Source organism: Euprymna scolopes, chromosome 3 (genome assembly GCF_053919585.1).
Source record: "Euprymna scolopes isolate OS-2025 chromosome 3, ASM5391958v1, whole genome shotgun sequence".
NCBI classification, from domain to species: domain Eukaryota; kingdom Metazoa; phylum Mollusca; class Cephalopoda; order Sepiida; family Sepiolidae; genus Euprymna; species Euprymna scolopes.
Window position 1 is genome coordinate 134049840 of NC_136484.1, and position 13164 is coordinate 134063003.

At 34.9% G+C, this 13164-nt stretch overlaps 1 protein-coding gene across 3 annotated transcripts in view; it reads left to right on the forward strand.

The window, feature by feature from the left end:
- The window catches only part of LOC145259121 (nucleolar protein 4-like), a 1685616-nt gene that overhangs the window by 1130194 nt on the left and 542258 nt on the right, over window positions 1-13164 (forward strand). The window lies entirely within an intron of this gene.

Genomic DNA, 13164 nt, shown 5'->3' on the forward strand with positions numbered 1-13164 from the left:
GTAAACCACACAAGAACAATATGATTCATTAAAAAAAGGGCCGTCCCTTCTGAATAAAAGTTCGGTCGGACGAATGTTTTCTTCGTTCTGTGCCGGTTTGACTGTTGCCGAGGAGCAATAAAAACAGGGCACCAAGTGAGATTCTTACAGTTTTGAAACTAAAGCATAATTGAGCCATCAACCGACGATAAGTCTCTATAGCATCTGTTTTATTTTTGTTTATGTATCTATTTTTTTTCTTATCAGTTTGTACAGGCTGGCGATGAAGCATTGTACCGGATGCCAAGCATCCAGTACCTTGGGTATTCTAATCGAGATATTTTTTTAATATTCTGACCGTCATTTTAATTGCAATTGTTTGAATCTATATTTGCCATGACTTTCTATATTTGCCAGCTAGGTTTTAATGTGTTAGCATATGCATATATAAGTGTATGCCTATAGACATATGCGGGTGGACTATATATATATATATATATATATATATATATATATATATATATATATATATATATATAGTAGTAGTAAGTTATAAAATATATATGGCGATTAAGCTACACAGAATATTCCGCGTTTCATCCACGCTAGGATTCTTAACCCTGAGGAATCCTAGCGTGGATGAAACGCGGAATATTCTGTGTAGCTTAATCGCCATATATATTTTGTAACTTACTACCTAGCTCTACATACGTATTGAGCACTGTTGAAGTAAATACCTGAAGCTTACGCATAAATTTATACTTTCGTATATTAATTTATGTGATTAACGAAGTAGTAATAATATGCGTGTATATCTCTCTATATATTTACGAGTGTACTTATATATGTGTGCATGTGTGGTGTTGTGAGCATATGTTTGCGTATATATATTAGTACACCAGTATTTCTATATATATATATTGTAATGCATGTATCTTTTGGTAAGTATGTATGCACATATGTGTACCTCTATAAATGAATGCATATTTATTATATAAGTGATTGTGCATTTTGAATATGCTTAAATATATGCATGCATAAATACAACTATATGCATATATATATTCACAGTTCACGTTTATGTATACTATATATATATATATTTATAATGTTAACATTTCTGTGTATATTTTATGAATATATATGTGTGTGTGTGTGTATCTATGTATACATGATAGTGCGTAAACATATATACATATATATGTGTGTGTGTGTGTGTGTGTGTGTGTGTGTGTGTGTGTGTGTGTCTATAAGCATAAAATGTAAATTCCACTGCATATGCTACAGGTTCACTTCTAAGCATTTATTCTGCACCCAAAGACCCTTCTATCAATGTAATTTTCCTTGTGGGTTAGTTTCCTTTTATCTTTATCATAATGAATCTCATAGCAGCACTACTACTGGTTATTATTATAGCTTTTTATATAGTTTTAGTGTTTTATTACATACCATTTTTAAAAGTAGAAATGGAACATTTCTCTACATTTTTTTCATCATTATAAAAAAGAAATATTTAATTACACGAAAACTTCATATATTTCTAATTGTGCCGAAATCTTACTGTTTTCACTGTTAGCACCGATTAAGCTTCTTTTCCTCATTCATTCGGGTTAAAAGGAAAACAAAAAAAAAAAAAAAAACGCAACAATCGCTCACGTAAATCTCGCTTTGTTTCTTTTAAACAAGATACATTATATAATCGGAATTTAGTCAAAGAAACAGCAAAAAAAATAAATAAATAAATAAAAAAAGAATAATTAAAAAATGAAAGAAAAATGTAGAAGCAAAAGCCCAAAGCGAACAGATGTCGTAGTTGTTGAGATCAGACGTTGATCTAGAGTTTAAAAAAAGCAATTCTCTTGTCCGCATCTTGTGTAAAAAAAAAAAAAAATGTTGTACACCGTTTTTTTCGTATCACGTTTTTTGTGCGTGTAGTTTATTATTATCAATATATAGCTAACATGTGTAGAAACAACGAGCCTGTAGACTGTAAGATTAGATTGTGATCTTTTATGAAGCGAACCTGGATATTTCTCTCACCTCACTTAAGTACATTAATATGTTCAACAACTTCCTCTCTCTAGATCTCTTTTAGTTTTTATCCCTCTTTCTGATATATGACTAAAGAATGAGCCAAAACTAGGTTGCCAATTTAGGGTTAAGTTGTATAATAAAGAATTGCATTAATATAAGTGACACATAAACCTATTCAAAATGCTGTCCATCTACTTTTGACTCACCCTGTATGTATATACACACACACACACATACACACACATATATATATATATATATATATATATATATATATATATATATATATATATATAACGTTTTTTTAATTTTTGATATGAGGATTGGTTATTCGTATCATTTAGATTCATTGGACTACTGTTATCATCATGCATGTCATTTTAACAACGTTTCAGTCGATGTAACCTACCTTCTTCAAGTGTCTCTTGTCGAACTCAGGAATGTTTCTGTTGATCTCGGGAATTTGGACGGAATTTCGAACGAAACCCTTTATGCACTTCAGGGAGGTTAGCATTCTCTTGCTTCGTCAGCCATGACTGAATAGACATCATAAGTAATTCGTAATTGTATTTTTCGGTCACAGTGGTTAGAGTACTTAGAAAAATCAATTGTAAAGTGATATTCTCTGCTCCTGAAGTTGAAGGCTCAGTTCTCTGTGTGGACAACCGAAAATACTCTTGCGAAACGTTGTGCAAATAACACTCAAGATGAGAACTGTAGTCCAATAAATCCATGCGCACGCACACACGCACACACACACACACGCACACACACACACACACACACACACACACACACACACACACACACACATATATATATATCTCGGTGCTCTTTATAGAGTTCTTTGTATTGATTTTAAAATATACCTACAGAAATTAAACTTTCACAAAAACTTGTGTGCTGCATTCATTCGATAAATCATAAGGGTTATTGCCCAGAGAAAGCAGTGAGTACTGAAAATCTGGTGAACTTTATTATCACGCAGATTCCAGAGAACACTGAACATTTTTCTGGCCCGTATAAGAACTCCTAGTAAAGACTAATTAATTGGCTAACAGTTTTCACAATTATTTTTTTTGGGGGGGTGATTTTGGTCATCCTTTAGTTAAAACAAACAAACATTGGGTTATTATCTCGTCAGACTATGTACACATGAAAGACAGACAAACAAGGACTCCTGTGTATAAATTATTATGTAGACTACACAATGAAAGGATGACAGAAATACATGACAAAAATGAAGGGCGATTAATGCGGCTAAAACTTCGAATATGAATAATACGTAGAACAGTGAAGCAGGAAGCGAAAACTGTCGTTTGCTCTGATCAGATTGTGCGACTATCAGTAAGAATTCAGCTCCTCTGTTTAGTTGTCCTATCCACAGTCTTGTTCATGGTTTGCGTGATCGTCATATAAATGAGCAATGTAATAATAACTACTTTCTGTTTTCTTTTCTCGCTTTTGTTCAGGTTTACTCGCTGCAATGAGTTACCACTTTGTTTTTTACTCACGGAGGTCGTTGTCTCTTTCTCCATTATTAAATAACGTTTGCAAATGAATTTGCGTTATCGCAACAGTCGTTCACCATTGATTTCTCGTTGTCATCGACTATTGGTTCTGACTGGAAGTTCGATGGCAATAAGCCGCTCTAGTGCCCTAGTTTTATTTGCACTCATCTAGTGGGGTGGGGGTCTGGTAAGTTCTTTCTCTTCTCAGTCTTTCCACCCTTCTTGAACCTTCGATTACTTGTTGTGGTGCCAGTTTTTTTGTGGATGTTTTAATTATTATTTAGGGAGAGGAGATAGACAATTTACAATTTTGCGTTTCTAGTTGTTTTGGTTGCGTCTTTTTGTTGCAGTTTCTATATGTCCAGTTAGTGTTTGTCTATCCTGTGGATTAGTTTCCGCACGCGAGAGTTTTCCAAAAGATTTCAGCCGTTTTCAGCATAACGTTCATTGCATAATCTCAGTCTTCCCGCCGAATCCGATTTCTCTTAGTCTTTTTTTTTTTTTTTTTTCATATTTTTGGGACGGTTCCTAGTGCTTCTACAATTATTAGTATTTTATTTATTTTCTTTGTGTTCCATATTCCTTTCAGGTCTCTGGCAAGTTCCGCTTATTGTTTCATTTTTCTGTCTCTTTGATTTTCACGCTGTGACTGGCTGTGACGGCAAATTCTAAAGTTAGCAGTTTTCTTTCCTTCTTTACTATTGCAGACGTAACTTACAAACAACCAGGGTGCTTCACAACTCATTACATAACTTTACACCAAAATCACTCTAATATTTAAAAAATAGAGTACCAATATTAATCCTAAAAAGAGTACACTTAATCTTTTATAAAAATTACTCAAGACAAGACATGATGCCAATTAACGTAGAAATAAAATACTATTTTAAGGTAAAAAGCGATAGATTCCGGTTCATATTACTATGACCTCTGGTCTTCTTGCTTGGGTGAATTTATCTGTTTTATCTCTATGTTATGAAATAATTTGTGGTGTTTTGTTTTTCTGTATTGTCTCCGTATTTGTTTGAACCATTTGTCAGCATTTTTAAGGTGTAGACACTTAAAGAGCTCGTGAGGACTGCCCCCCTCATCTAGTCGTGTCTGTCCTAATATTCCGGTTGGGCTACTCTGCTGCATTCACTTATTAGATTTGTTTCGTCTCTTTGTCCACAGAGTCTACATTTACTGTTTTATTGTGTTTTATCTATTTTAGCTTCAATGTAGTTGGTTCTACTCGCCTTGTTCTGTGCAGCTGTCTGTAGGAATTCTGTTTCACTGTTCATGTATCTTGTTTTCAGCACATCCAGGTGTTTTCATAATCCTCTTCGTTTGTTATTCTGATTAATTGTCTAGGTAGCTATTTCTCTTCCCGCTTTTCTTACCTTTTTGTTTCTGATTTCATCGTTTCATGTATTGTTCTGTTTGGCAGTGCCTCTCGCTGCCGTGATCAATCTCTCCTTATTCTGTCTTATGTACATTTCCAAATCTGCTGTGTTTTTTATGCAGTGTGTGTTCTATGTTTATCAAATCCTTTCCTCCGTCGTTATTTTTCATATAGAGTTGATCAGTATCGTCCTTTGAGTTTAATGCATTATGCATTGTCATTAGTTTCCTCGTTTTCTGATCAAAGTGGCTATGTTCTTATTTAGAACATCTTATGAACGGCACAGAGTACATTATTAGCGGCACTTCAAAAATGTTTATTCGTTTAATTAAATTTCTACTGTATAGGTTTGTTTCTAATAGATTCCTAGTTCTTCTCATGCACTATTATTATTATTATTATTATTATTATTATTATTATTATTATTATTATTATTATTGCTGTTGATTTTGTTATATGAGGAAAGTTTTCCTGAACTTGTAAATATATTTTGTTTCAGTACTGCACTCCTCAAAATTTCTAATCTCAGATTGAGCTCTATTTTCTATAATATGAGTTCCATTAAGGAATGTATTGTATTGAACTATGCAGCATAATATTATTTTTTTAATATTGTGGTACTTATTACTTTTTCTCGTTTGTTCTATATTTAAAATACAATAGAAAATATTTCCATAGAAATGTTAATAAACATATTTGCTGCGTGTTATTTTTTTTACTTTTATCTAAAACATTTCTTTGTCGCGCTATCCAGAAAAGTATCAGCTTCATCAAAACATATTTATTGATTTAATATGGTTCTCGTTCCGTTAAATTTCCACAGGTCATTCTAGTTTTAACTAATGGAATAGTTTCTTGAAGTTTTATTGAAATAATAAAATGCCATTTGCTCATAATTTCTTTCAAATCAAAAGGTATTAAAAAATAATCATTTTTAAAAGGTGTAACAATTTTCATGAAGTTTATGAACGTTTTAAAGTTCGAAATGTAAATTAGCTATTTATGAATATCCAAATAACGTAATTCTATAAACGGCTTCTATAGCTGCACCGGTGAACAAAATAACGAGCGGTGTAGTTTAATGTAATGTTAAGTATTAATAATATTCCGAGTGTTGAGAACTTATGAAGATTCTTTCAAAAATATTGATAGCATAAACAGAATAAAAATAATTGTTTCTGATAAAAATGTTCTATTTAGCAAGTTAGTAATAGCTTTAGGTTTACTTTCAGCGTCATCATGTCTTGATTTCCATACTTTGAGTGATGTTTAAAAAAAAAAATGTTTTATGGGTTGGAATCTATCGATCTAACCCTAACCATTGGTTGGTTTTTGACCTTCAAATAGTATGTTTATTCTCTCTACGTAAATTGGCATCATGCCTTGTCTTTTTAAATTTTTATATTCGTGCTGTAGTTTAAAAAAAAAATAACATTGATTTTGGGTATAAATAAAGTTATGTAATGGTTGTGGAGCAACCTGGTAGTTTGTAAACTAAGTCCGTTATATTAAAGATAGTAAAAGTGTGTTCATTAAATTATATTTCGCTAACGGTGTAGGTAAATCTAATAGCCGGAATTTTGACCATGATGTTCCTTTTTAAATTATATACGGACTCTTAATTACACGCTCACAGAAAAACATCTCCATCATAGCAATGGTTGTTATTACTTACTAATTAGGAACTTTCGCACACAGTGATGACTTGTTAGAGAAAACAGATGGGTTTCCTGGTAGTTTGCGTGATGACAAGTCTTTTCCAGATATCTAGTACTCTCAGTAATTTAACGATATATTTTATCATTTTTTTATGCGAAAAAGTTGGTGTTTACTAATTATACATAAATATGTATACACGCGCGTGCACACACAGACACAGACACAGATACACACACACACACACACACACATATATATATATATATATATTAAATGTATGTATATATATATATATATATATATATATATATATATATTAAATGATTTAAATAAATCTAATAAGGGGTGCAGTAAATGTTAGCCATTAAGCACCGAAAGAAATAGTTTGCTTTTGTTTTTTTGTCAATATGCTACTTAACATTTTTTTGTATAACAGGTTCAATCCTCGAACTGTTTACTCCCATATCACTTTTTTTCTTATCTGTAACAAAATTTAAATGTAAATGTCTCGCAGCACAACTCACTATTTAAGATATCTCCTATAAACCCCAGCTAAATTCAAACATGTCAGTTACACTATCCCTTTTGGGGGATGAAGAGAAATAAATTTAAATCTACAATGATAAAACCGTATGATAAACTATTACCTACTCGCCTTTAACGGCTTCAATAATGGGTTGAGATGGACGGAATTTTATGACTGTGAGAGTCGGTCGTATTAACATAAAATGTATTTTGTTGAGAGAATGTTATGAAAGGAAGTTACTATGACAACCGCCTCAATATCATCGTTTTCCCAACGACATCAGATGGTTGTCACTAAGCAATCGGCATCGTGCATTTTCCTTTTTGGCATCCTTGCCAAAATGTACAGTTATACTTCGGATTAAAAAAAAAAACAAAAAAAAAACGTAGGAATGCCACTGTAAAACCTCTCTCCTCCTTTTTCATCATCCATCTCCTTCATTTCTCTTTCTCTCTCTCACACACACACACACACACACACACACACACACACACACATATATATATATATATATATATATATATATATATATATAATCTTAAAAATGTAAACAAGTTAATAAGCTGATTTTACCAAGGATGTCATATCGTTCATTTGTAGTGGGTGCTTCGTTGGCTCAATTGATAACTCATCGAGCACAAGCGGAGTAGCGATTGCTACACCTAGAAAAGGTTGTGAGATGACCGTAGCGTTGTCCGTGATTACTAGAGATTGCATAAATACTAGCAGCACTAGTGGAAAGATCGATCTGTCATCTGTTGTTGCCATTCAATTATTTAAGCTCTGTGGACGCTCGGCGTCACTGTATCACTGTACCAACATTATTCTAACCGGAAAATACTTATCTAATACTTTTACTAATGTAGTTTCAGAATACAACCAGTTATGGAAGCCACTCTCTAAAATTTTTATAAGTATTTGTTACCTGTTTTCATTTCTATGGATGTGCGGCGCGAACACAGGCTCCATAATATATTGCACCATCTTTGGACATAATAAGTGTTATGCTTTGATCTTAGGTCAAAATCTAACCTGTCTTTTAGTTGTAGCTTAATGTTCATGAACACAGCGATATATGAAAAAAAATGGGCTCAGCGTATTATATATGAGAAAGTTAGAGACGGGATATAATATGTTTCTCTATAGTAAACATGATCAGCTATATAGAAGCATACTATTTTAATATCAATCAGTGGCGTATCTAGGGTATGGCTGGCATGGCCCGTGCCATGGGCGCCACTCTGACATGGGCGCAAAAATTGCTTGACAAAAATTAAAATTTGAACATTATTATTAACATTATTATTCAAACTTTGCCATGGGCGCCATTTTACATAGGTACGCCACTGATATCAATATACATTATTTCATTACTAGAATACATTGATTCAATCAACAATGCAGTTTCACGGAAACACAAATCTAGTTCATTAAGAAAAAGAATACCGATGCTGATGGCATAGATTGTGTTACCCATCGCACGCACTGTATTTCCAGTATTTTCGTGAAACTACTGGTATTAATGAACGATCGAATTAAGTTGTCTTATATATATTCACAGGTAGTTATTTAGTAGTATGAGTTATTATCCGTATGGCTAGACAAGCTGGGATTTGACACCCGTCCGCCATTATAGTCGTCAGCAATCTTATTCGTAATCAATATCATTAGGATCACATAATATAGTATTATAGAAAGTATTCCTTGAAATACATCGCCAGATGTTGTGAATTCAAGCGTTTGTCATTATTTATAAACTTTGATCTTATGGTGTTTATCAGCTCTGCTATTGTTCCTATACACCGTTTGTATATGGATTCAGCAACTCTGATATATAAGTTAGGCCCAAAAGAGTGTTTTTTGTATGTGAATCTTTCACGCTATTACATTTTAGCAGTTGCTTCTGGCTCAACTGCTCCCAAAACTTTCAATAACGCCATCATGGTGTATATGAAAGCATCAACTGATCTAACTTCAATCACGTTTCATATTCTATTAGTACTACACTCAATCTCGAATCTTTGTACCGCCCCCTCCCCCACAGACACATCGTGTTAGTAAAGGAAAACTATTCTAGGGTATATCAAATTCATATCGGTCCCTGTAACCGCTAGAATATCCGAGTCAGGATACGATGATTTTGACGGCGTTACTTTTTGCAGGTAGGTGGTGTTGACCTACCATATTATACGCCTGGTATTCCCAAATGGTTAGCCATCTGGTATTGACGAGTATCAATGTCGACTACGCTCGGTGATCTAATGAGAAACGTTGTGCCAACGTGATTATGCCGTTTACTCTTCCGATGTGATTAGCTAATCTGAAGTTCCTGCACCTGCGATCTATCTTCAAATAACTTTAGAACTACATTACAATCGGTTAATTTAAAACACGGTTACTAACCTATTTGTACAAATCAATCAATAAAAACCTCGTTATTTTGATATAGTACACTTTAATGTTGGCCTAACTTCTTTTTAATACTATTGAGTTAGCACGAATCGAGTTTAACAGCTAGTCGAGGATAAAGGTTATAAGGACGGAATCTGAAAGATGATTATTATGGAAATGCTAACGTTTAATGTAATTAATTTTAGTGTTCTTATTAATTGAATAATCTATGACAATTATATGTTGTCATTCGATTTGCAGACGTCTATGGTTTAATCTGCGGAGAATCAAACCCGAAGTAATGTGTTCCGCATACGTGAAGTTATTGCAAAGAAATTGTGTTTATGGAAATTTTACCTGCATTATGCACAGAAAAGGAATAAGGAATTTATTTTCCTTGGCTTTTAATTTCAACTTTTGGAGTTATAAAATAGGAGGCTTTAATTTAGAGAATGACTCTCCTATGACAAACCGCGACCCGGGCGACAATGAACAACCACCGTTCATCGCTGGTAAAAGTGCATTAAGAATAGTGGTGAGTATACAGACAAATAAATTCTGGAGTAAAGATAGCCATTCTTTTTAATGGTACCACTCCCGTCTCAACGTTTATGTAACAACCCTCGTATACAGAGTTCAGGAAGATTCTGCCTAAGGTTGTCTTATCTGCAGAAACACCTCCTTTTTTGGAGCAGCAATCCATTAAGCAGCAGGATTTCAGATGTGTTTTATTCCGAATATATAGGTTTATATAGCCTTAGAAATTTCCTGGTTGGTATCTGGGGTGCCTTAAATCCGTCGGGAATTATGCACCCCCAGTCTTCGTTAAAATATGCATCTTTTTCTTTTTCTTTACTTGCAAGATCACCACTTATCCAGGCCCTGAGGTCGCTCAAAAGGATTTAATATTAGGTATATTGTGAGACAAAAATCAACTAAAAAATGACTAAACGTAGATTATATAAGTGGATGACTTAACAGGGATCTATTCTCATATTAGACTTGAAGACGGGCACGGTATAGTCAACCGAGAAGTAGACAAACGGTATTGTTTTCCACAAGCGGACAGTTGTAGAGGCGAAACTCTGTCTATGAAATTTACGTTTAGTTTTTGGCATTGATCGGGCGTAAGGAAAGTTGTTGACAGTTGTTTCAGATAGGCGAGTATTTGTTGTATCGATATATAAATGCATCGATAAAGCAGAGACAGACTCGCAACGTCTCTTCTATGAAAAAGGGGGAGTAGGGAAGTGAAAAAGTCATAGCCCACTAAAGTTTGAAGAGGATTATGTATCTTGACAAGGCAGGAAAGGGTGGTTTTGAGGACTACAGTCCAGATGTGATCATAGTACTTCATTTTAGCTCGTATTGGACTCTTTTATATATAGAGGATGGCGTCTGGAGTGATATACTTTTAGTAGCAGAAGCGCGAGCCCACCATCCTTCCAGCGAGCTTGGCCACGGATCTAAGGTAAATCTTCCATATTAGGCCAGGGGTAATGGTCAGTCACAGGAGTTTGTCGAAACTGACTGCTTCGTTGAGGTGAGAGCCTTTCATTTCAACAGGGGCAAACCGAGCGACTGGGCGTTGATAAATAGACAGAAGTTTGGTTTTTAAATGTATTAAACTAGCCATTTCTTACCCACTGTACTATACGCTCACAGCCGAAGGAGAAAAATCTGCAAGACGCTGATTTTTGTCGGTATTTTAGGTTTTATCGTAGATGACAGTATGGCCTTTATAGATCTCAACAAAAGAACAACAAATATGATTTGGGAGGTCGTTATTGAAAATCATGAAAGGAGTTTAGTCTAGAATGAATCTCGCCAGCATTAATACTGTGAACTTCAGATTTCTGCCCATCAACTTAGACAAACTCCTGGGGCTGACCATTATCTATATAAAAGCCAAATGCGCCCAAGGATGGAGTACTGTTGCCATATCTAGGCAGGAGCTGCTGAAAACAGCCTGTCCTGCCTTGACAGAGTGCAAAATAGACTTCGTGGCTTAGTGGGGGATGCCCTTTTCTCTACCCTGCAACCTCTCTCCCACAGAACAGACGTTGCGAGCCTATCCTTGTTTTATCGTTATTTCCATGGCAGGTGCTCATCTGAACTCCAGTCTGTGGTCCCCCCTCGCCAATCTTTCACGAAAAACACCCGTCTAGCTGAATCCACAGTGAAAAGTTTCCCCCACTCTATATCTGTGCCTACATCAAAACGCGAATTCCATGAACAAAGCTTCTTTCTTAGAACTGCACGCCTGTGGAACTCTGTTCCGTCTGCCTGCTTCCCACCGAACTACAACTTGGATGTCTTCAAGTCCAATGTTAACAAATTCATTATAAACCGCCCCCTTAAGTAAACACTTCATCAAATCTGCACACTAACATAATGTACTTGCAATAATCCTTATTCCTGAGTGGCTTCCGGGCCTTGATAAGTGGTGATCACTGTGTAAAAAAAAAGAAAGATAACCCTTACATAGAGAAAAAGGTTTGATGGTTGAGAGGACATTTGCAGCGGCTTCATACATGGACACCTTATGAAGTAGGACTATCAAATGCCTTAGATATGTCAAGAGATATTGCTCCGGAAATGTGGCCTTCATCTATAGATTCAATAATCCTGTGTGATATTACTGTCAGTACACCGGCAGTTGATCTCTCGAAACGTAAGCCTTATTGAATGTCGCGGAGTAAATTATTTCTGTTGAACTGGTTAAAAACTTCGCTTTTTATTACGGACTCTAGAAATTTACTCATGACACGCAGGAAGCAGATTGGTCTGTATAGATTTCGAAAATCCATCCCCGATGTTCTTAAATACTGGGAAGATTATCGAAGTTTCCCAATGCGTTGGGGAGTAAATTCCCTTAAAGCAGTGATTGAACAACTTCGTTAGTATTGGTTTAGGTGAAGCTTTTTGAGCACGCTGATTAGAATGTTGTTAGGCTAATTGTTTTGCTGGGATTAAGGTTCTTGATAAGATTGGAGACATCTCTGGCAGATATGCAGATGCCACCCATAGTATTGTCGGCCCTTAGAGGAAATTCAGTGGGGACGAATATTGTCATACAAGGTGGATTTTAATGCATTCTTGGCGAAAAGTGTGACTTTGTCGAATGCTGAAAGAGTCGCCTTAGAACCATTAAAAAATGGTTAAGATGGACATCTTAAGAGCCTTGATTTTTATGTGCCAAAACTCGTATGAATTTAGCTTCTACTCCGTTACTTTAGGCTTACAGCGAAAGACGGTATCGTGTTATAATCTTTCGACATTTATTGCTAGCAGTCCTAAGGGCGACTTTAATTCCTGAACATCTGTTTTGTTTAAAACAACTAACATAGTTGTCTATATGTAAAATTGCAACAGCTAATCCAGGGATGTACCAACGTTGGCTATTTGTTGAAATGTGTAGTTTTTCAGAGGGTATATACCTGTCAATGCCGATACTTAGTTACTCTGTCAAATCGGAATGAAAACCTTTGATATAAAAACCTGAGGTTTACTGACTATTGTTTTGTGATAGACATTGTACCGGCTACGATTAGCATTTATACCACAAATGGGGTTGGTTCTACACAAAGTCTACAAAAACCCATGTGTGTGTCATTTTGTGTCTATACATATGCGTGTTTATATATATATATCTATAATGTAAAGCTGAATGCGTGTGT